Here is a 24,734-nt window from a genome sequence, read left to right as displayed (position 1 = left end):
GTTTCATGCAGTGATACAAGGGTAATTGTTCCACTTTTTTCCTCCCTCCCCTCTTTTAGTTGGCTGGATTTCTTCAGACTGTAACTTGGAGTTTCTTCATTAAAATCGCCTGGGCAGAATCACTCTGCTATATGCAGTTTCAGGTGGTATGATAAGGCATGTGAGACCAGTGGTATGTCAGGTGTGCTGGAAAATGTGTCTAGCCAGATCCAACTGAGAGGAATCTTTCTGTCTTCCTCAGCCTGTCCTGCCTTCTTATCCCTGCTTCAGGCAGAGGGGGCAATGTTCTCAAGCCTGCCCGGATCACCACCCCCGCACTTCCTTAAGTCATTTCTCTCAAAATGACCTGGCTTATTTTAAGCAGTTTAAGGTGTGATTCCATGTCGGTTTCAGATGATCTAAATCCCGAGTTCTCCCACCCACTCCTCCCATTTCCAGCTCCATGTTCCCATCTCTTTTCCTGTGCAGGCACTGCTGCAGCTCACGTTGCCAACAAGGCTGGTTGCAGCTGTACAGGTGACTGAGGGAGTCAACTTCAGGACTGAGCTGTGTTGTGAGGCAGTGACAGAGGTAATGCTGTCTCTTCTGTTTGCCCTGTTTCTTTCAGGAACTTCAGAAGACTTACTGTTTGCTTTTTTTTTTCAGTGTTGCAATTTGTACCAATTATACTGACTCCATCGTTTGTTCCTGTAAGAAATTATCCTGTCGCTTACCCATTGAACTAGCAATACACTGAACTAGCTGTATTTATCAAATTGATAAAGAGATATATGATGCTTAAAACAATAATATAATAGCCTTTGAGTATTCCACAAACCCGTGACAATGCAGATGTCAATGCAGTCTAATTTTAGACATGACACAGTGAGTCTTCTGTTTGTTAGCTTTTGTTCGTTGCCTTATATCCAGCTTGATGATAACCCCTGGTTTATTTTGGATGGGGTTTTTTTTTCAGCTGCTATAGTTGTAGAATCCTTGGTATTCCATTTTAGATGTAAGGCAAGTCTTCAGGGGATATATTCATTGACCATAAGACATTTGGGGTCCTCAGCCAAGACTTTGCTTTTTAAATTATTTCCAGCATGACTTCAGACACAGAAGAGAACTGCCTGGAGCTGGGGAGAGAGGTAAGAAGGAAGCTTATATCAAATAAGCTTATATCATTAAATTTTTGGGGATTTGATGGTATGGTTTATGTCAAATTTTGAGGTTTAGTTTGTTTGTTTTTAATTAATTAGACTACAGTTGGTTTGTCTGGAAAACTGGGTCTTAAACAAAAATTAAGAAGGCCAACATCCTGGCATTTGGCACTTCATGCATGTTATTGCCAAATCTGAAGCTCATGAAAGAATACTATTGTTTTCACTGTTAGCCAAAATGATTGGTAAACCAAAAGGCCTTTATAACATGAACTAGTCATTAATTCCAATGGAAAATTTGCTTACTAAATTTTAACAGCTTTTTTTGTTTCTTCACACAGTATTTAGTAAAGAAAGGGTTTGCTCCTGCCTCCCTTTCAGCCATCTCAGCAACTTAAAGAGGAGGGCAACATACTTTAAGAGTGCATGCTGTGTCTTTGCAGTCCACCACTGACGTAGGTGGATGTGTGAGTAAGACTCATTTTGTTGTTAATTTATCTTCTTGATGCTCAATATCAGACTCCATTTGCATTGACTAAATAACTGTGGAGTCGTTATGAAGGCTATACGAACTACATTACTACCCTTGGAAGTGATTACTGCTGAATTTTTGCCTCTTAAGCCTCCAAACAGGATATTGCATTATTATATGCAATTCTCTTCCCTGATGTAGTCTGAGTATTGGCCAAACCATCAGTGTACCACTGTGATTCATGCAGAACACTGATCTCTATGGAGCCGAAGTAAGTATACATAAGACTGTAAATGATTTTCATTGCTATGCCCCCCCTTTTTTTTTAACATGGAGCTCTCACTCTTGATGAAATACTATTAGATGCAATGTAGCAGCCAGATTGCCAGATGCTACTAAATCATCAGATCATGGCTGGTGTCCTTACTCGCCTGTCTTTTCTGTGTAGAGATTACAGGTTTGCCTGTTGGAGACTCGTGGACATTGGAATTCTTTTAAACATGATTGGTTTCCAACAGACACATATGGCTCTCAGACACATGGATATCAGTCCATATGTGTGATAGGTAGAACTACAGAACGAGTGTCGCGGATGTTCATCCCTGAAGTTGAATTTTCAGAGCTGGAGGAATAGTTCGAAGCTGAAGTTGGTCTTCCAACCTGGTTATGAGAATTACAGAGTATAAACCATGCCTTACATGCGTCATTTGCTTTGGAAAATAAAAACCTGTTTTGAAAGTATTCGAATATGCAGAAATGAGGAGTGTGGTACATGCCAGTCAGTGAGGGCTTCCTCTTAGTTGCCGTGTTTATTGGCCTGAGCCTGGTGCAAGGCACAGCAGCCATTTGAATAAGACACGCACAAGCCAGCTGGTAGCATTGGGTGTGTTGGGCTAGTGAGCAGCAGATTTCTTTCTTACTTAGATCATGTTCTTATCTTTTGCTTGTCCATGTTTATATTGGAGTAGCGCTCAGAGGCCCCAGAACTGAAGAAAATAACCACACTGCAGACATTTATGAAGTTGTTATGACTGCTAACGCTTCTTCCTGCTCCACTGCTACAAACTCTGCCATAGTGCAGCAAAGAACTGAATGGCTTCCGAAAAAAGTGTGTGAGGAAACGTGAGGAAGTGGCTGGAAGGAATGGAGAGAGGAAAAGAGAGGAGGCTGGGATTTCTGAGAATGCATCAGTACTTTAAGGAGTTGTTGAATACAGCATCTCACATATATCTTGTTCATCCTGCTGCCACTGCCATTTCTGAAGTGGCTGATGCTGCAGGTTAAGCTCTGTGTGCTTGCTGGATCCATCCCCTCAGATGAAGGAGTATTTGGTCAGGCTTGTGTGGAGCTACTCAATTTTGCCCAGGATGAAGAAATCTTTTTAATATGCCAGAGCATGGTATAGGACTCTGGATAGGCCACCTGTGAAGTCAGAACACATTCAGAGGAAGACAGTATGTAGATTTTCCGGTGCACAGTCTGATCATCCTAAATCCACTGAAGTCCTCATTTCGGCATATATTGCTCTTTTGTTGTTACTCTTAGACATGCCCAACTGATGATCCTGTAAGGCCTCTTGATCTATGTGTGGAGACTGATCTAACATATCAGGATGTACTGGCTTTTGCACCAAAGAGAGAATCCAGTTTCCAACTTCAGACTTTTCCAGATTGACACATTGCATTGTGTAGCCAGGAAAGAAGATACAGACTTCCAAAAGTGTCTTAATTTTCAGCACATAGAAACTTTTCATGAAAACTTGGAAACTGCTCTGAATCTGAGACGGCAACATGAAACCAGAACGTTTCATGTTATAATCAAACCATAAATCTCCCAAACTTCCACATTGATTCTGCAGTATAACACTAAGCTTTCATTTCAAATCCTTCTGGAAGACTAGTATAACTTCCTGTGTTATTTTAGAGAAAATATATTGCATGATCTGACTAGTTTTTACCACTATTATAAAGAGGTGACACAATCTGTAAGGCTTTCCTTTACTGTAACTTTCTTTTTCAGCTGAATTGTTTTAAGAAGAAGAAACCGGGACGGCCAAGGCCTGTAAACCATTTATTGCCCAGTTTTAAAGGCTCAAGAAGAATTTAAATGATGTGTAGGTTTTGTGCTGGCTGTGTCCACTTGTAACAATTTTATCCCTGTGAATTCTTGTTCGAGCTGTCTAGACCCCCTCTGTTGCCATGGCTTTGTGAAGCCTATCTTTGCAGTGCAACCTTTGGCCTTCCTTAAAGCTGCTGAACAGCAATCACAGCAAACATTTTTGCCAGGGGGACATGTGTATCATTTACCTGGGACGTCTATGTTTTGAATCCCTAGGTTTTGAAGGATTTTGAAGAACTAAAGTGCATAGAAAATGAGTGTGATAGAGCTCAGCATGAGGTCTTAGGGAAGCGGAATGTGATTTTATAAACAAAATCTCTGCAAAATACTGTTTCTCTTTATGCTTTCACACCCACATACTTGGAAGCATCAAAATGTGTGTGTTCAAATGGCCTGGTCAACATCACATGTGTGATCACACAGAGGATAAGGATATTGTCTGTTGTGTCCTCATTGTGCCTCTGGGCTTCTTGATTGGCAAGTAAACTGATTTTGGAATTGCTTTTTATACTCTCTAGGAGGGGATAGTATAAAGAATACTTTGTCTCACTGTTTTGTTTCACTCTTCAGAAATCCATGAATGTCATGAATGTTTGTTGCCTTTGTGTATTTTGTGGCCCTGCATTTGTTCTTTGTCTTGTTTGATACCTTATCTTTAGGTCACTTTGCTCTTTCTCTTTGTTCAGATACCTTTTTAACACATGTTTTACTGCTTCGTGGGGCACTTTCACATACACACACAGACACACTTCCACTCAGACTCTGTTAATGCCAGTCTTAATATTTGTTTCAAAATGCTGCAAAGGAACCAAGTAGCTCCTCGTTTTTCCCAAAACACTTTGTTCTTCAAGAGCAAGCCTCACTTTTTATTTCGTCTTTACAGGAAGATATCAAATACACTTAGAAACCTATCCCAGTAAGAAGACCCCATTTACTCTCTGACTTTAGGATTCTGCCCTAATCTAGAGGGTCATTAGTGGAACAGAGCCAAAAGGACATTCAATTATTTGCTCAAGTCTGAAAGGCCAGTGTTTCACAACTGCAGAGTGTGCTATTAACAAGGATGAATCCTTTGGCAATGAATCCTTTCTACTGCAAAATACTTGCCGTGTGGAACCTAAGACCCTTATTACAAATTCATGAATGATTTTAATGCATCCTGGCAGCTTTCATAAGCATTGCAGTCATCTGGAAGCAAGTAAAAAAAAAATAAAAAAAATCATTGGTTTGTACAAAATAATATAGCTATGCTCATATTTGATCTAGCTCTCTAGTGGGAAAGGAATACATGAAGTTTTTTTAAAAATTAAGAGACATTTCTACTACATTACATCTCACCAGTGGATTTAGAAATCATGTTCACATAAGAGATAATAACTCAATGTAGATCATCAATAAAAGAAAAAAGATGTCTAAAATGAGCACAGTCCTTGGTGTGTTGGAGGAGTTGTAAAATCATGTTGTAAAGCTAAACTACCCATTGTCAGAAAGTAACACTCTAATATAGGAAAATCTGGCTATCAAGAAGTCTTTTCATTTCTTCATTGTATTTTAAAAAATTTTCCGCAAATTGTGAGTTTCCCTTTGAGTACTCCTAGCTTGGAGGCACTGTTTGTTGCAAAGACAAAGCTGTCAAGAAAGGAAAGCAGATCTGAGAGTGAGCGGCTTTTATTTCCTTGGGGCACTATGATGCAAAATGATAGCAACAGTCAACAAGTAACATTTTATGTGGTAGAGGCTTGAAGAAGTATCCAATAGCTGATTTCCACTACAGTTTTCTTAATATTATTTTTCCCAGTAAGCAACTGTTATGGAAACAAAAGAGATATTGTGCGATCACAAGTCAGAGAGGAAGCTTTGAAAAGGATGCATTGAAATGAGGAGTGTTCTAGAGCTGCTATGTATAACACAGTGATATAAGGTCAAAACTAAAGATTCAGACTTCCAAAATTCCATCTCTTATTCCTATAGAGTCAAACACAGCTGTGGTTTGCATAAGGCTCCTAAATGCTTTGAAATCTCTTCCTTCTGTAACGAGAACAGGTTTGTTCCACTTGCTCAGATTTGCCTAATAAATTCACATAAAGAAAGCTTACAATTAATCCCTCTAACCAGTCTGCCATGAAGAATTTACAGTTTAACAGTTTGCTTTGCCACTGATAAATAATATCAATAATCATCATCATCATCAGAATTAGGCATCCTCCCTCTCTGTTCCGTCATGTGTAATTTGCATTCAGGGATACCAAAAAACAGTGTAGTGAAATCACCCCCAGGCAGCTAAACAGTCTGAAGAAATTAAGCTTGTGCATAAACTACATGTCAATTAAGAAAAAATCCTCAAAAAAGAGACCCATGCCTGAAACAGAGCAACAAACCAGGAAATATTTAGGTTGGTTTATATTTATTTACAAATGTTGGTAGCAGATGGTTACCAACATTTCAGCAGTGTGGCTGTTTAAGCAACTTAAAAGCTGTAACAAACAGCCCAATTTATGTACCAACTCGCCTGCTTTAGCCCACTCTTACTCGTGTTACCCAGAACTACTTCCATTACAATTCATCACACAGCTAAGCAGCTAAAAAAGGAAATAGATGCAAGTGCAAAACCAGAAAAGCAGCGTGGTTGTCCAAAGCTAGAGATCAGTGGTTTCTCCATCAAGGATGCCTGCTTTGAGTGATGTGCACAAACAATCGTTTTCAGAAGATTTCTCACTCTCCTAAGTACAGAGTGTACCTTGTTTATTAAGCCTTGTAGAAACTACAGATGCAGATGCTACCTTAGCTGCTGGTTAGGCGTAATTTACCTCGGTACTTTCTTTTTAAGAGAATGTATTTAGCAGATGAATTATAGTCTGATCTTTTCCCACATTACCCTCCTTTTCATACAACAGCCAAGGTGGCTAGGATGAGGTGATAGCTGACAGATGAAGGTGGCTAGTCAAATGGACGTCTATAATACATATTGGTTTAAAAATACTGTCTAAAGAAAGTAAACACAAGTGGGAATCTAAGCTGAATTTCCCCCAAAGAAGGCCTCACACCTAAGAATATTGCATCTGGAATTATCATACAGGATATACAGTTTTTGTGCATCCTCCATTGAACAGACTTGGGCTACTCTTTCTCAGATACCTAATTCACTCACAAATTCAAGAATAAAGATTATGTTTTCATAGGCAGCTGGACAGAACTGCTTGTGATACCAAAGTATAGGCAGAAGCAAACATCAATTTTATCACCATAAGAAGGATGGACAATATAATGAGCAAACAGTGATTTACAAATGGAAATAGGAATGCTTGCTTTGTAAATATTGTGAACTTGACTTTCCCATTCCTGCTCTAGCAAGAGGTGAGGATCAGAGTAGTCACTGGTTAAGAAGAATGTCATTGCAGATGGCCCAGAGAAGAGTGTACCACCATCATTTCATTGTCTGACTTGGCCTCAGGGCCTGGCTGGTGTCAAAAACCTCTACTCAGCAAGAGCTCAAAGTGTGAGTGTGCACATCAGTGTCTGAGAAAGTGTAACTGACTGTATATTTGCAAATTGGAAAGCTGCTGACTCTACTCACTTGTTCCTTCCTGGGAAAATTCTATCAACAGTGACAATATGCAACATCGTACGAACCAGATGGAGTCTGAACTGGAAATGGGTGTAGTTTATGCGGAATTAATTGAGTACATTAAAATTACTAAGATGCTGAGAATTTTTTTCCCCTTTCCTATCTTTAGTTTATATGTAGTAAATGCTCAAAACAACTTTTATGAGAAAAATTTTCTCAATTGGGAGTGATTTACTTTTTAAAAAAGTCTTACCATGTGACATGGCATGTTCTGCAGGAAGTTTTATTTATGGCAGGATGTGAATGTTTAGATCCGATGCTTGCAGGGTTATATGCCCACTATACACTTCTGAGGTCCTCCCTCAGAGTGGAGCAGCTCTGAGCTTACACATTAGCCCTCCATGGGAACATTTCCATGTCACAGCTTGACTGATGCTCCCATTGACTCATTGTTCCTGAACCCGTTCATGTGTATTGGAGCATGGAGCAGTAACTCTGTGTGGCAGGGCCTGCCATTGTGCCACCCCCGGGAGCCCTGGTGTGCCCAGGGGTGGCAGAGGAGACAAGGACGCAGGGCTACTGGTGCTCTGGTTTTCCAGTGCCCTCACTGCAGCTCCACTCAGTCCAAGAAACAGAGAGGTGCTAAGTTAGTTTTGGGCCTTAAAGCAGTGCCAGACTGAAATCGCCAGACTGAGGAGTGGATGATGGATGTGTGCAGGCTGAAAACTGGCTGAGAGCCCTGAGTAACTCTCCAGTGTAGGCATCAACACACTGAGGGAGACTTTGGCAGCATCTCCACTTACCTTGCACCAAGTGCTGAATCATCCTGCTTAGCTGGAATGAGCAGCACCTGGCCAGGGAAGGGGCACCAGGAATGCTGCTTTGCTAAGGGGCTGTGCCTGACTGGGGTTCAGGGTGAGCTTTGGGGCTCAGGGACAGTTTTGGGGTTTGGGATACTCTTGGTTCCTGGATGCAGGCACAGCTGCCCTCCCACCCACACAGGGCAGATGCCTCCAGAGCCAGACAGAGCCAGATGTGCAGGGTTCACCTCTGAGAAAACAGCAGATTCTTCAGACACCAGGCACACAGATTTATGTGGCTGCCCTTTTCTCTCAGTGCTGCAGAGTGGAGCCAATGCCTCACGATCTTTCTGGAGGCAGAAGCTGTGGATCTTGCTGGTGGTGGATGCAACCAGTGCCATTAGACTTGTCTTAGAAGTTTCTAGGAATGACATATTTAGGTTACAGCAGAACACATTTTCATTAGGTGGTGCTGCTTCTGGAGAGAGAGGAGTGCTGAGTACTAATCATTATTATTGCTTTAACAGATTGTATCTGTGCACGTCTGCCACCTGCCACTCTAAGTACTGTGCTGTAAAGAGACCCCCGGTTTTAAATCCTAGTGGGTGACCTTATTATCAGTTTCATGTTTACCAAGCCCACAGAAACCTGGACCCAAACTGTGGAATTTAAAAATACATTAAAGGATTCTTTGCCTTGTGGTTTGGCTTCTGGGTCTTTATCATCCATATATGTAATTTTTCATTTTTCTCTCTACAGCAGGCTAAGATTTTAGTTATAGGAAGAAGGGAAAAAAGGGAGGAAGAGGGTAGGAAAGGACACAAGAAATGAAGGAGAAGAGGGAAGAAGGGGAAGAAGAAGAGGGAGAAGGGAAAGGAGAAACAGAAGAATAGCAAGCAAGAAGAAGAGAAAAAAGAAAAAAAATTCTACAGAACAACACCATGAACTCTACCTTTAAGAAAAGTAGCAGGTAAGCTAAGTTTCACGTAAAACCAGATGCGATAGTTCTGTCAAGATATGGCTTGCTAAACAAGAGTGAAAGGCAAAGTAAGTGAATGTATTTTATCTAGCAATAGCTTGTCAGCTCAAAATTATCCATGCCAGCATGGACATTAACAGGGTTGTAAAGCTACCCCATTCCCTGCTCATAAATTCCCTGGCTTGAATTAGTGAACTTGAGATTTCTTGTCCTCTTGGTACTCATGATCCTTGGGACTCTAACCCCCAGCAGTCTAGGTATTGGGTTACCTTGTACTGAATTTTATTTTATTTTATTTATTTTCTGAAGTGAGAAATCTAGGATTTCAGGCTTTTCAGGCTTTTTCTTTTTCAGTGTAAAACACTTGAGTGCTACCTTTACTTTCTAGGCTATTTAATATGCAGGTGCAGATGGACAGAGTAATTTGGGATCTCTGGTTTCTCTAGATGTGATATCAGAAAAGGAGTTAAGACAGTGGGGGAGCCAGGAATAACTGTCTGGGTGATGCTATGAAAGCACGAAATTATTTTGGGCAAAAGACAGTGCTCTGAGCTTTGTCCGGAGGACCAACCTCCCTAAGACCTGTCCAGGCAGTTACCTGGGTCAGCATGAGACATGGCATAGATTGTGCTGAAAGTGTGGCTTTGGACCCTAATGCTGTGTAAGTCCCTACATTCACTGATTTAATAGAGATATCCGAGTATACACCACTGGCAAGTTTGGCCATGTCTTTAATTTATAATCCAAGGACTTTGCCACAAATCTGGAGAAAGTTACTCCAAAATGTGATCCTCAACACGGGGAACAGTGTCATTTTAACCAAACTGTGGATTGACCGTGGTCAAAGGTTTGTGGTGTGCATTGCTTCAGTTTTAAATGTGTGTTGGAAGAATTGATTTTGTAGTTGAAAGGCTGATAATGCTGTTATCCTTGTTCAATTTTTTAGCACCATCTGTTCTTCCCAAGTAGAAATTCCTGACAAATCATAGGAGCAAAAGCTGACTTTATTTCTCCATGCAGCAGGCGAACCAATAGAATTACCAAAATCTGGTTGGGCAAAGAAATACATTTATAAAATGATTGGTTTAAGTCTTTGTTGTCTGAGAAAATGACTTTTTAATGTACTGACAGCTGTCTCCTTCTGGCATGTTTTCAGTTTAACAGTTTATGCTGGAGCCAGATCATTTGTTTCATAACTGTCTGTAGCGTAACAAACAGCACTTTTGAATCTCCCATCAGCCCACATATCACATAAATGTTATCTGTCCCAATTGGGATACTTTTCCAATCACTACATTTTCTTAGTTGTGCCTGAAAAATACTTAAATAATATGATCACACGATAATCCTCTTTTAAGTCACATAGAATTGACTGAAACATTTGGATATTTTTATTAGGTCATTTTAACTTAGAGTCAAAGAAGCTATCCAGCACATTAATGCTGGGCAAATAAATAAATAAATTTATTTGCTAAAATAGATCTATAAATCTTATTTAAATCCTACCTAGAAAACAAATACTCTTATTTTCTGGTCCCTAGACTTCCAAAACCCAGCGTGTTGGGCACTGTGCAAATAGAATCTGGATGCTTACAGGCTAAATCAGGGTTTCATTTAAATGTCTTCATAGTTTGCTTTCAGATATGAGAGCACTGGGCTTCATGGTCTAATTCTTCCATCTGTATCCAGTCGTGTCCAGCTGGACCCAGGCTGGTTTTGTGAGTACAGAAGTCTGCACACAGTTAGCTGTCCATGCTCCCGTCCCTTAAGCATCATACAGGACATCCTCACCACCACTTTGGTGCAACACCTGCACCTTGGATTGAAAACTGCAGTCTGAACACTGAAATCCAGTCACAGCAGAGGCAGCAGGAAACAAAACAGAGGGAGGTTCTCTTCATTTCCATCTAAAGTGATCTTTTGACATAATTTGATCTCCTTAATGGTATGTCGTGGACATGGCATAGCAATGTCAACGTTGGATTACTATTTCTGTTATTGGCAGTGTGGTGCTCCCTCTCCCTCTTTTGTAGGGAAAAGAGAAGATTATAGGCCAACTGATCTGTAGTGGAACCTGTGTCCCATGATGCCATCAATACTCATTTCATAAGGGTTCCTTACAATGTTTTGAAGAGATGTTACTGATTTTACTAATTGATTAGATGCACTCATTGTGGAACCAGAACAGTGCTCAAGCATCTTCTCAAGTCATAAATATGTTCTTTGCTTGTAACAATAGCATTTGTATCATCTCCTAAATCCCATTCTTCAAATAAATTTTGCAGCCAAGTTGGGAAGGATCTACTGTAAGTAGAAAATTTTCTTGCTAACCACACAGCAAATGTTACCAGTCCCTGATGTATTTCTGAGACACGTCTGTGTCCGTGATCTGTCCCTAGGCTGTGTACATTGAGAACCGAAACACTGATTTGTGTCACAATAATGTGCTTATGGACCATGGAAAAACAGAACAAATATTAAAACCTTTGCAAGTCTTATACCACAAATGAATAGATGCATAAAGAGGGAAAAATACAAGCTCTGTGTAGAAAAAAGTCTCTGGATAAAACATCTGTAAGGGAAAATATTCATGGAGGATGGCTTTTGAGGTGAAAAAAAGAAGTACCATTAAATAAGTATTTGTTGGCAGGCTGCTGGAAGTTGCAGCCTTGGGAAGGAGAGGTGGTCTTCTAACCCATGGCTTCCAAGATTCTCACTATAATCTGTGACAGTACTAGTGTGACATCCAAATGAAACATGGGGCTACAAAGGCAGTACACAATGTACTGTCTGTGCATTGCGTGGCTTCCTTCCCTTTCCCTTCCCTGTGACGACTGCCAAATCTGAATTAGCTCTGATTTAAGGTAAAGGCTGGATATCATAACTGCATTGGACCCTGGGAGTCTCACTGAACACTGAGTGCTGGTCACAACGCTAGAGCAAACTGCACCATGTGAAGCCACCTGAGGAGTCTGGAGATAAGGGAGAAAGAGAGTCAAGAGATTCTTTTGGTAGGAGGTATGAAGAATGGGAAGATCTTTTAACCACAAGGACTTACCATGTGAGGTAGGCTGATGTTCAATGGCAAAAGAAGTGTGATGGTCAGAAGAGAGCTATGTGAATATCTTAGATGACTCAGTTCCAACCTGAAGAAATACTAAGTTATGGAAGTACATGTTACTTTTGTTGTTTATTCTATCTCTTTAAATTATTTGGATAACCTTAGCAAACATGCACTCATTTTGGAATCTGAGAAGCCTGAATGTATTATATTCTATGTATGTCACATATCTTTTAGAACGTGGACTGATATTATTGAAACTCTGGGAAAACGTTCCATTTAAGCTATTTAAGCTGAAGTTGCACCTCTATTTACCTCCAGATACATCGCAGCTCTCATCTGATCATTCTGTCTGTGGGAACCAGAGTGGAGGAGAGAGGCCAGTTCATAGTTGGTTCCTGCTCTAGTTCAGGCACCAGAACTCCCAGATTTGGTAACAGAGCCAGGGTTACCTTCATGGCTAGGCAGTTTTATCGTGAAGTCCCAGCTTTCAGGTGTTAGTAAATGAAGGAGCTGGTCCAAAGATCTCAAATCTGGCTCACTCTGGCTTGGGAAACTCAGATTCGTGGTACGTAGGCAAAGCAGTCGTGTCTTCTCGAGCAATGTACAGTACTGGGAGCTCTGCTGGCATAGTCAGTGTGGGCTTTTCTCCAAGCATAGCACAAGATGGAACATAGCTCTCCTGGGTAAAAGCAGTGCAGAGAAAGCTGAAATTAAGCCACAGTGCTAGGAACAAAACATTAATAATTCTGAGAACAAGCTTAATAATTAATTTTATCAAAAATATCCCCCAAAAACTTGATTTTGTGTTTTAAATTGTGGTAGTTCTTGCAAGATGCTTTCAGCTCTAAAGTGTGTCCTAAAGAATTTTTTCAGGGATGATGGCAGTGGAGTGTCAGGAATGTCACATAATGTGTGTGCAGATATGTAATAGCATTCATGAGCTTCTGTGATGACACAGGCTTTGTTGAAGCTCTCTGACTGTAAGAGATCTCAAATAAGTGATTGTTCTGAATAACTTGTCTACACTATTGTTTTCCTACTGCAAACAGAAAAGAGCCATTTTTAAACAGGCTGGATAAAAATGACACAGAATTCAATGGGGGGAAAAAGAACAATTTCAATTATATTTTCCCTGATATTTCCCAAACACTTCTCATATTTATTTTTTTTTAATTACATGGTTCTTTCAGTTCAAGAACAGACAAAGCTTTGGAAAATGTTGCCTCACACTAATAAACATGGGAGTAGTACACAATCATTCACTTAAAGTTTTGGAACAAGGAGTCTCTTACACAACTACAAAAGAGGCAGAGCTTGGGAAAACTTTGGTAAGGCATTTCTCCAAGCCATAGCTGAAGAGAGCTGTGCTTTTGTTTCTTAGATTTCGGATGCTAATTGCAGCAGGATACTTGTCCAATGCATTAGTGAAAGCCTTCAGTAGGACAAAGGTGCTTCAGCAGTCAATATTCACGGTTCAGCAGATGAGCTGAAGCCACAGTATTTTACTGAGAAACATGATACTGTCTGCCTGATGAGCCATTGTGGTGGGTTCATGACCTCTCATGGTCATTACAGAGCCCATGTAAAATTTTGTGAAGAGGTGCTGTCAATCCAATACAGATGATAGCAGCCAGACTCCTGAAACTCTCACTGTAGTTTCAGCCAGATGCAGCATTTTTGCTGTCTCCAATTGTGATTTACAGGACATTTACAAGATATTTCACTTTAGAGCAAGCAGAACAGCGGCAGCAAATAGGGCAGTGCCTGAGCAAGGTCTAATGTACACATACCCTTAGAGGAACAGCCTTTGGAAGGACTGTGATTTACATGACACTCTCTTGTCCAAATAGGCTGATGTTTTGGGGGATTTCACAGTCCACCCTACACACTTCCAGTGCATCTGTTTTCTGTCTGCTTGCCCCCACTCCCCTGCTCTCAGGGTTGCCTGTAACCTCGTCTGCCGCCAGCGCAGAGAGGCATGACCCAGGCCAGGAAGGAGATTTCAGGCACCTTCTACCTGGGGTGCAACCACTTCTTCCCTACCATGTCCCTCATCAGATGCTGCTATTTAAACCCTAACTAAAACCAGATGGTGGTGAATACACTGCTGCTGCTGCTGCTGATGCCATGAAGCAGAAGGCAGTCTGGAGGGAGCCATAATGCCTTTTCTCTCCCTCTGCTTGGGGGGCATGTCCCCCATGGCACTGGGGACCCTGAGGCACTGCTGCTGGTGCAAAGGGACGTAGTGTTACTCTGGGAGAAGAAATGTCTGAGGCCAGAGAGGATTCACATTCATGTTCTTAATTCATACAGTGCTTTGAGACTGGAAAGGAACTACTTAATAGGACACATAAGAAATAAAATACATTTATTTTTTAAAGCCTTCTGTTTTAAACAGCAGTGTCAGCTAAAATGTTCATATTTTTAAATTTAGCTTTCATACTATATCAGTTCCAGAGGCAATCACGTTTTCCCTGTGGTAATATTACTAATGTAATTCTCAAATGAATCTGTAGCTTTATTTTGTGTCTCATCACCCTTTGATAACTGGAAACATACCACAGATATTAGGCATATACTGGAAACAAAGAATTATAGGAAACAGTTGTCTCATCCTTGAGAATGACAAAATCTTTTGCTGTTACGAACATCAGCCACAGACTGTCTTTTGGAGTAATTCACAATCAAAAGGTTCTCAAAACAGTTTTAGTGATCAGCCTTCCCTTTAAAAGCCCCAAAGTGCCTGCATTACATTTATGATGTATTCAGACTTTTTTTTTCTTTTTCAATTGCAGCAATTAAAAACATTAGATCACAATTTTCATTAGGATCTGTAACTAGAACAAACCACAGTTTGGGTGGGGTGAGAGGAAGATATGCTCATTGCTCCACATTTTCTTACTTCAATCTTATACCAGCCCTATGCTGTGCAGCACTATGAGCAAATGTCCTGTCTAAAATGGTTTTGTTTTACTGAAATACCCATCACTGCTTCATTTTCTTTTCAGAAATATTCCTGCCCATTACTGGATGTTACTGTGAGAAAGAGATGCCATCTTGTGGTCGGATTTTCATCTCACAAACCTGAGCTTGCTTTTCCAAGAAACTAGTTCAATTGTCTCTCCAGCTTGAGAATGCAAAATAACTAAACCATCATTTTCAGATTTCATTATAAACTTGAGTCCTTCACCAAGACCTATGGGCTTTTATAAAAAAAAAAGGACAGTTTCAAGGTAAAATTTCCTGTTATCAATCATTACCTAGAATCCAACATTTGGAGATAATAAGTTTTTAAGTTATCAAAACAAAATACTGATTTGTGCATATTATTTTTTCCAAAGTCGAGCAAACATTAATTTTGTGAAGTGTAATGATTTTGTGCAGCTGCTCAGAAAAAGCTGGTGCAAGGACTATTCAAAATAAAGCTTATATTTTCCATAACTTAGGGTGATATAAATAGCAATTGGGACTACTTGATATTTTCCATCTTACTTCTCAACCTCAGGTACAAAGCTGAATAATAATACCAAAAGGCAAAATCTACCTGGAGCAGACTTTGGGAGCAATGACTTTTGTCCAGTTAGTTATTCAAGGATTGCCCATGAAGTTAATATGCAATCTATTGCTTTTGAGAAGCTACTCACAGGGCTCTGATATGTTTTGTGCAACATAAAGATCCTCTTTCTTATGCCAACCTCTTCAGTAAACAAAGGAAAAACAAAGGTTATTGCAGAAATCTCCTAGCAATAGAGGATAACTGCTATCAAGATTTCTTCGCAAGGACTGTACCACGAGCTCTGTAGGCAGAGCAACAGAGCCCTAATTATGTCAGAAACAACTCCAGTCTCTGGAACAGCTGAGGAATGAAAGCAATAAAATGGATATGACAGTGCTTTACCTCCCACTCTTTTTGGGCTAAAAGTTCAGTCCAGCTTGGTTTTAAAAAACAGTGTTCACATCTGTTGGACCTGCTTTCAGGATGCAGCTGCACCGTCTGCATAGAGACGTTGGCTGTGTCGGTGCGATACGGACTGACGGACGTGCTGACCATGGCCGTGTGTCTATACTCATAAGTGAAGAATGCCCAGAAACTTCCCTGGGCATCAGGACTGGCTGCTCTGGGACAGCCTGTGTCGGTGCCAGTTCACCATCTGGCTGGCAGATGGAGGCAGCTGTAGGCACACTGCCTGGTAGCGACAGCCACCCTGCTGCCTTTGCTGACAGTCTGTGCCTCAAAGCTGCTCTGCAGAGCACTAGCTCAGCCAAAATGGGAGTCAGGGCACGTCAGGGTAGGTACTTGTGGTCCTGTGCTCAGGGACCTGCTTGTATTGACTAGGATGGACAAACATCGAGTAGAAAAGGTGCAAAGTATGCAGCCAGGGGAGGAATGGAGCAACATGGACTGTTACGGGCTATTTATTTGTTATTTGATGTAATACTGTACATTACACAGCCAAAAAAAGACCCCTATACCTGAGGAGCTTGCAGGATGAGGGAGGGGAGAAAGGCAAAGGCTCAGTGATGGGAAATCTGCCCTTGGCAGTGCTGTTACCAAAATTAACCGGCAGGAAGGGGAACCCAAATCCAGCTCCCACTCGTGCCACTTGCCCAGCCAGCTCCTGGCCTGGTGCCCCAACTGAGCAGAGGGATGTGTGGAGGTCTTGCTACCTCCATGTCGTATCCACCTCCATGCTGAAAGGCAGGTGACCAAGGCAAGTTAGGAGAATAGGGGAGCTCTCCCAGCACGGGATGATTTATGTCAGTTAAGACCATGTAGCTGGTATCCATTTATGGAGGAACATAACAAAGTAAGAGCACCAGTGTAAGCAGGGGGTACAGTGAAAAGTGAGCCTCTGTACTGCTGCGAATTGATTTTTTTTTTGGCAGCAAAGAGACTTTTATTCTCACTGCATCACAATGAGGGCTTCAAAGCCCATTTAAGTGCCTGTTTGCCTTTCCTTTTACTCTGCATTGCAGCTGGCATGCCCAGGAAAAGCAGCTTGCTCTGAATGCACATTAAGGTTTGGCCAGTGTGTGTGTAAAGCAGAAGTGATAAAGCATCATTTCATAGCCAGCAGGCATCAGGATCAGAGAGTACAGGGGAGGACATGATGGCATTTCCATTTCTCCTGTGTGCATCCTCATCCACGTCAGCCAAGGCACAGGCATTGGCGCTCTGGGCTTTGCTCAGATGTGCTGCATGGAAAGAGATGGAAGTGAATGAGATGCAAACTGCCAGAGCTGGTTATTGAGATCTGAGTGACCTCTTTCTTCTGAAGAATTTCTCTACATCCACATATTTATTTTGAAAATTTTACCACATAGGTATGAACTTTTGTACTGGATTTTGGTTCTTTTCTCTCTGCCCCTTTTTTTTCTTTCTTTTTTTTTTTAATCAGCTGCTCCACTGATTGACATTAGAAAAGAAAAGTGAGAAGAATGCCTTTTTTTCTTCTTTGCAAATGATGTATTCCCCTCCTCCCTGTATCTGCCAAATTTGACAAGTAGCAAATAGAGCAGCACCACATCATGCCTCGAGTCAGCTCAGGAACAGACACTACTGCAACGTCAGCATGATCAGGAACCAAAGTGTCTATAAACATCAGGTGTATCTTTCACAGATTGTAGAGGTGAAAGGAACCCCTGTGGTTTTTCACTTTGGTCTTCTGCATAAATTCACTCTGGTCTTCTGCATAAACAGGTCATAGAGCTGTTCTCTGCAACTGGATAACAGCCTGTTTCGAAAGACACTTAATTTCATCTTAAGAGCCTGTGCGTTTCCCCTGACAAATCATTCCAGCTGTTAATTTCCTTATTTCAAGGACATTGTGTCCTATTTCAAGTCTGAGTTTATCTGGCAGAGTTCAGCTTCTATCTGCTGAATCCTGGTAACCTGCTGTCTGCAGGATGGAAGAGGCAGGCTGGAGGAGCTGCACAGTTTTCCAGGGGAGGAAGGGGAAATGTGTAAGTGTTGCTCCTGTGCCACTAAAAAGCAAATGCAAAGCCCCAGCCAGTGCTGATAGCAGATTGTAACCCTCTTAAAGTTCTCCTCCTCCCTTTTTGCCAGGAATTCATGCCTGTAAAAGTAACCCCTAAACCAGCACTTTTTCATATGTAAATATCCATCTAAAGTGATTTTAAGACCTCTCACTCTTTCTTGAATAAGCTGAATAACTCCTAAGAATCCCTTCCCCATTCTGGGTCATTTTCTGTGTCTGTCCTTTGAATCCCTCCTCTCAGACATCCTCCCTGACAGCACACTATCCTAGCAGCAGTTTTACAATTGCCACATAGAGAGCCAAGATAACTTTTCAGCCCTAGCTTGACATTTCTTTTTATGTATTGATTTTTCTGTGTTATAGCGATCACCAAGCCCTTTCCCGACTCGCTGCTTTCTGTGAGAAGTATTCTGGCCCTCAACTAACAGATACATCGACATACCTCCAACAGGGTAGGTGCAAAGTCTCTCCAAAGACAGACCTGCCTTCAGCAGGGTGGCTCTCCCCAGGCCAGACCTGGACCATTTTCCATGCTCTGGCATCCTCAATCCTCCTTTGTCCGGTCACCCAGAGCAGTCAGTGCAGGTCTTTGTCCCAGGTGGTCTCTGTAACAAGCCCCTCAGATTTTTCTGCAGAAGTTTCCATTTCTGCTTATCTCTGAATCCCAATATCCCATCACTGACTATGAGTTCAAACCTATGTATTGATACTAGGAAGAAATTCTTTACTGTAGGATGGTGAGAGACTGGAACAGGTTGCCCAGAGAAGCCGTGAATGTCCCATCCCTGGAAGTGTTTGAGGCCAGGCTGGATGGAGCTTGGAGCAACCTGATCCAGTGAAGATGTCTCTGCCAATGGCAGGGAGGTTGTACTAGATGACCTTTAAAGGTCCCTCCCATTCTGTGATTTTATGATTTATGAAGGGTTGCATGAGCCTTATTAAGTGACCTAGGAAGTTTTAGCAGTCCAAAAATGGAGAGAAATACTTAATGTGAGTGCCACCAGCACACAGTATCCCAGAGAACCCCCAGCCTCTTGCACCCAGAGACCAAACACAGCTCCCAAGGGGAATTCCTGTGGCAAAGTAACCTGAGTATAGTCACATAGCTTGTAGCAGACCCAACCCTGCTTACACTTTAGTTTGCAGAAGTTGGTCAGGACTACTTTGCTACTCTAACAGCCTGGATGATACTAACAAGACTGCTGCAGCATCTCAATAGCTCTGTCTGAAATAACACTCCTGGATAGATCTAAACAGCAGACAAACATTAATTGAAAACTCATGGCACTGTTACCATCCCCACATGCTAGAACAGACTTCTTGTTCCCACTGGTTAGATTTCCTGGGTAAAAAGCCATCACAAACTAGTTTCAGATTTTTTTCAAGTAAAATTAAAAAAACAAACCAACGTATTTTAAAAAAAATTTCCATAATGTTTATCTACAATGTTTTATACCTGCCAAATGTGGAACAGTGCTTAAGAACTGGAAAATTTCCTCTTATTCCCACTTTATGTTCTGACAAAAAAATCTGTCCATTTCGAATATCAAATAGGCATCCACTTCCCTGCTTTCACCTCAGAGGTATAAAAAAATATTGCACTGTCAGTTCTACTCAGACATGGCATGAAAGGCTTGTCTCTCACTGTACCTGCTCACAGTCCAAGCTAATCCTTTTGTAGCACTGCTCAGTTAATATTTAACAGGCACCAACAGGCTCAGATTCAGTGACCAAAACTGGCTCTTATAAAGACATCTTGTAGCTGGATTCTTTTTTAGTTTCTAATGCTTTATCATTGCCTCTGTGAAATATTTTTGATTACTTTGAATTTCTGACATGACCTTAATACATCTTTCGTAAAGAATCACTGCAGAAGTGGCAAGTTAACTTTGTTGTGCAAAATAGGAAGACAGTAGTAGTATATTATTGGCAGAATTTAGTCACAAATAGAAGACAATTTGTTTAGTAATATGAACTTAATTTCATCCTTCAATAATTATTAATTTATTTATTTTGCTCTTATATGGATATTTTGTGTGTATTTAATGATTGCTTTCCCCTAACTCCTGAATAAACATAGTATATATATTTATCTATAAATAAATATTATGTGTATTCAGCAATTAATGGAAAGCAACACCATTAGGACTGTAAATAATTGAACAATAGAATTTATTTCTTGCAATAAGCCACGAACTCAAACTGAACTACAAAGTCTCACACTCCTTTTCTAATTTTAAATAGACTTAAGTAGTATATTCCTGTCAAGCTTATAATTTAAATCTCTTCTTTGGTTATCCGTTATAAAAATGGTAATCCCAGTAAATTCACTTGGTAGTGCTGCAGAAGCTGCCATGCAGCTGTATCACAGGAATTGCGCAGCATCCAGAATGTGACAGTGAAAGCAGAATCGCTCTGCTCTTCAATGCGTTTTCACAAAAACAAAAGGCATTTGAGTTTATCTGGTTGTCATTTATGTGTCCTACACAAAAAGAAAAAAGGGAAAAAAAAAGAAGAAAGCCAAATAACTATGCCATACAACTGTCCTCAGGCTTTTTATGGAACCTGCAGCTGTGAAATCCAGTCCCTGAACAGGTACCGGGTCCTTTATCTTTTTCCAGTCTTGGAAGTGAATGGACTGAGTAGAGGATTGCCTAAAACTAATAGGACATGCAAAGGCTGCAATGCAGTGGGAGGGTGAATTTCCACTCTAGCCCTTCAAGTATAGGACAAACAATACTGATATCCTCCTTTCTTCCACCCATCGTTTATGGATCCCATCTGATACCTAGATGGGAGAGGTGGAATTCCCACTGTAGGGTGTTTGGGCAAGAGAAAACGGTGCCTTGGATGGCTTCATTTGTGGAGCCTTCTTGAACCACTCCCTGTCACCACTACCAAACACTGCCATAAGCAGCACTGTGTTGGTTGGAGAGTTATGGAGATCAAGAAGGACTACTTTTGACCAAGGAAAATAGGCAAGGTGCGATGAGCCCTCTGGAAACTTTGTGATAAAATCAAGAGGAGGAAAAACAGTAGTGAAAAGTTTAAATTGATCAGTGTGTACCTTGTTCTACAGCTGGTGCAGCTGAGAGAATCTTTAGAGGCCACAGGTGGCCCTGGACCCATGCTCTGAAGACCACTAGCATGGACACAGCAGTGTTGCAACTGGGCTGAGAGACCCTCTATCTGCATGGATGTCCACCCTGCAGGCTGGATGGGGCACCCACATTAGTTCAGCTCAGGGTTGAGCTTCTTAAGGAAACGTCCCAGCCCAGACACCCCTTCTGCACATCAGTTCAGTGATCACATGGGACTTTTGGATTGCAGGGACTTTATTTCCTTGGAAAAACTGAAGAGGTAGTGCTGCTTCAGGAGTGCAGTGAATGAGTTACAGCCACGGATAGGCTTTAGTTTACAAAGTTTGGCTGGAGCCCATGCAGGATGGGTGGAGTATAGGCACCAAGTCCTCAGCACAACTGTTTCACTCTAGAGACCCGCTCCTATTGATCCACAATACTTACTGATACAAAAACCTTATGGAAGAGTGCTGCCCCCTCAGCGTCCCGCCTGACACCCCTTGCTGTCTCTATGTTTGTTCCCTTGAGCTCTACCAGCCAATGTCTGAGCTGTGACTGGATCACTGAAATAACCTGGGTCAAGGCTGAGAAAAAGGGTTGTATTTTGTCTTGAGCTGGACTGCTTGTTTGGTGCACCTGAGAGCGCAGGAAAGAACAGCACCTGGGGCACAGGAAAGAACAGCTCAACATTGGGGAAGGGCAGTCATCACATTAGTGTTGCTGAGTTTGCAGAAACAGCATTTTTCTGTCAGACTGACAAGAAGCTGTAACCCACTTCCAGAAAAACTTTCCCACATCAGCCTCCCTTCTCTTATTTAGTCCAATTAGTAGGAGTGTTTGGGGTCAAATCAGTCAATTTAGGAAAAATACAAACATCATTGACAACTGACACTTGAAGTTCAATAGCTGTGCAAAGGTTGCTCAGTAAAAGTAGATATTACATCACTCATTATTCTTCTATGCCCTGGCCCCATGATCCATTCATGAGGGCAAAAGCATTTTAATACATTAACTGGAACCTCTGCCAGCTTTTGGATTGATATAATTTGTGGTCGATGAACTCTTGTTCATCATCATTGAATTCCCTAATAGGTTCTTTCACAGGCTGCTGTTGGGGAAAGCTTGCCAAGTCTGAATGATTTTTGCTCAGAGCTTTTCCGTATGCTTCTCAAGCCCTGGATGAAGCCTTAAAGGTTGACAGAGAGGCCTCAGGAAATAATTATTATTTCTCGGAGACGCCTTCTGCATGACATCTTCCTGAGTTACTCAGTGAAACTATCGAAGGCATAAGTTGTTTTAAAATATCTCCCAGTGGAAGGTTCCACATGCCATAATTATGAACTGAGGTTAAAAAAAGCTGTCTGTTACAGTGATGAACTTGCCTAGTTGACTAAAGCTACTTATTTTCTTTTAAATTGTTGTTTGATTATTAAATCTGCTTGATATGGAAATCAGGATTGAAATATTTTCCCATCAACTTTGTGAAAATCAGGTAAACTTGCATTTTGCCAGCATAGATGGAGACAAAGTTGGGATGATATGAAAAATGACACAAATAAAGGATTTTCTGGAAAGGTTTTGTAGGAATAAAGGGCTATTCATCAAGTGATATTTGTATAGAAGTCCCAATAGAAACAGCGGCAATGATAGTTAGAGGTCATCAAAGTTTCTAAGAGCTTCACTCCTTTTTAGATAGATGTGCAATCTTTGTAGGTCTGCCTCTTCCCCTAGGAAACAGAATGAATGTTTCTTTTTTGTTTTTTAATTCCCTTTATACAATGTGGAGTTTCTGAAGCCATAGCTTACTGATTGGTCACTACCTAATGTCTGTCAGGAGGGACTTCATCCTGATAGCAGATAAGCTTCCAAAGAAAAGGAAGTTTATTCTAGAAAAGTATTATGTCATTTATTTACAGAAATTGGTAGAAGAAACAGATAAAAATTAAAAAGAAATCTGTGAAGCACAGTTTTCCATGATGTTTAGCAATTAGAGCTGCTCTCACATCTCAGATAATATGAGGGCCTGGCAGTCTAGTCCCCCCACACAGAGGAGTGTCCTTTGTGACTGGATTTTTTCTTCTGTCCAACATGCAGTCTTCTCCCTAGCTGTCTTGTCAGCCTGCAGGATACCCTTCTCACCTTTTCATCCATTCTTCAGCACAGTTTTAACATCACCGAGCTCTTCTATCCCACCTGCCTGTGATCATTTATGGATCTTCCCTCCTGAGCAGAGGGACCCATCCTCCTCTCCCCTCCCCTGGAATTGCGTTCTGATATTCAGGCTACAAAGGCTTTAAATGGGACACATCCCAATCCTGGCAGCTCCTCTGTACATGCAGTGATACTGCAGCCATTACCAAGCAGATCTTTTCTAGCTTAAAGAGCCTTTTTGCTTCTTGTATCATTTTCAGAATTGCTACAGCACTTTATAAAGCCTGTGCTATGAGAAAAGATTCACAGTGCTGATGCCTGATTATATCCACAATCTCTGGCTCAGTGGTAACGCATTGCCAGGGCTACAGGTGACAAATTGGTGACTGGGGTGACAGACTTGAAACTCAAATGGAAATATCCAGCTTTTCCAGCATGTCCCTTTCCCCCCTTCACCTTCTGCTTGTTTTAGGAGTCCTGTTATGTTTTATAACTGGGCAATGCCAGCTCAGCTTCAGTGGCTGCACAGAGCAGGACTCAGGCTCTGGGGCACTGGAGATCTGTTTAAGTGCTGAAACTACTTCCTGCTGACAAAACTGCTGCTAAGCAGCAGCCTCTTGGAGGTGCAGAGTTGTGAGAAAGTGGATTGTGGTGATACCAAGGAGGAGCTTCACAAGAGCTGAGAATCAGGAGTGCCAAATCCAGCAGATGGCAAACCCTGCTAGTCCTCTGGGAAGCATGTGTGCAACTTCCTCAGCCAAATCCTGTCCTTAGTCTTGGCCCTACATAGGGGGGTTTGTGCCTTGCAGAGCTCTGTGCAAGGCTCTTGAGGGACTGAACCCCAACAAGGGGATGGTACCAGGCACTCTTGAGTTGGTGATATCCTGATGCCATGAGAAGACTTCTTGGCCAGTTTTGCTCCAAGGCACTTGCAAGAAGTCAAGTTGACCAGCAGAATTCCTGCAGACATGTATTATGATAAACATTAAAAAGGAAAAATGTAGCTATGGATGTTGTTCATTCATGTAAGAGCTTACATCTAGCACATGCTAGGTGCCTTGAATCTTTCTCAACCTGTGTCACTAGGCATCCATATTATTTGTGTTCAGCGCTAACTGATACTCTGGGGAGAGGTTGGCACTTGTCTCCTGACTGAATTTGTTTGGTTCACAAAGATTAATGGGCATGAATGATGCTGTCTCTAGCAGCAGTCTGCAAAAAGCTGATGACAAGTTGTGCAAGTCTGGTGTCACCTGGCAAATGCAGATCAGCCAAGAGAATAGCATCTGAAAATTACAGTTGGCCTGATGCTGTCAAGATTGTCCTGCAAAAATTTACCAGGGATCACATTGGCTGCAGAGCATCAA

At 41.5% G+C, this 24,734-nt stretch overlaps 1 long non-coding RNA gene across 1 annotated transcript; it reads left to right on the top strand.

The window, feature by feature from the left end:
* The first annotated feature begins 472 nt into the window (after positions 1 to 472).
* LOC108641600 lies at positions 473 to 2,764 on the top strand. Its single transcript, XR_001922116.2, has 3 exons — positions 473 to 570; positions 1,082 to 1,127; positions 1,481 to 2,764. It is a non-coding gene; the product is annotated as an uncharacterized LOC108641600 (long non-coding RNA).
* The last annotated feature ends 21,970 nt before the right edge of the window (positions 2,765 to 24,734 follow it).

This window comes from Manacus vitellinus, unplaced genomic scaffold, assembly GCF_001715985.3.
Source record: "Manacus vitellinus isolate BGI_N305 unplaced genomic scaffold, ASM171598v3 scaffold_7_pilon, whole genome shotgun sequence".
Lineage (NCBI taxonomy): Eukaryota > Metazoa > Chordata > Aves > Passeriformes > Pipridae > Manacus > Manacus vitellinus.
This window is presented reverse-complemented; position numbering and strand designations above follow the sequence as displayed.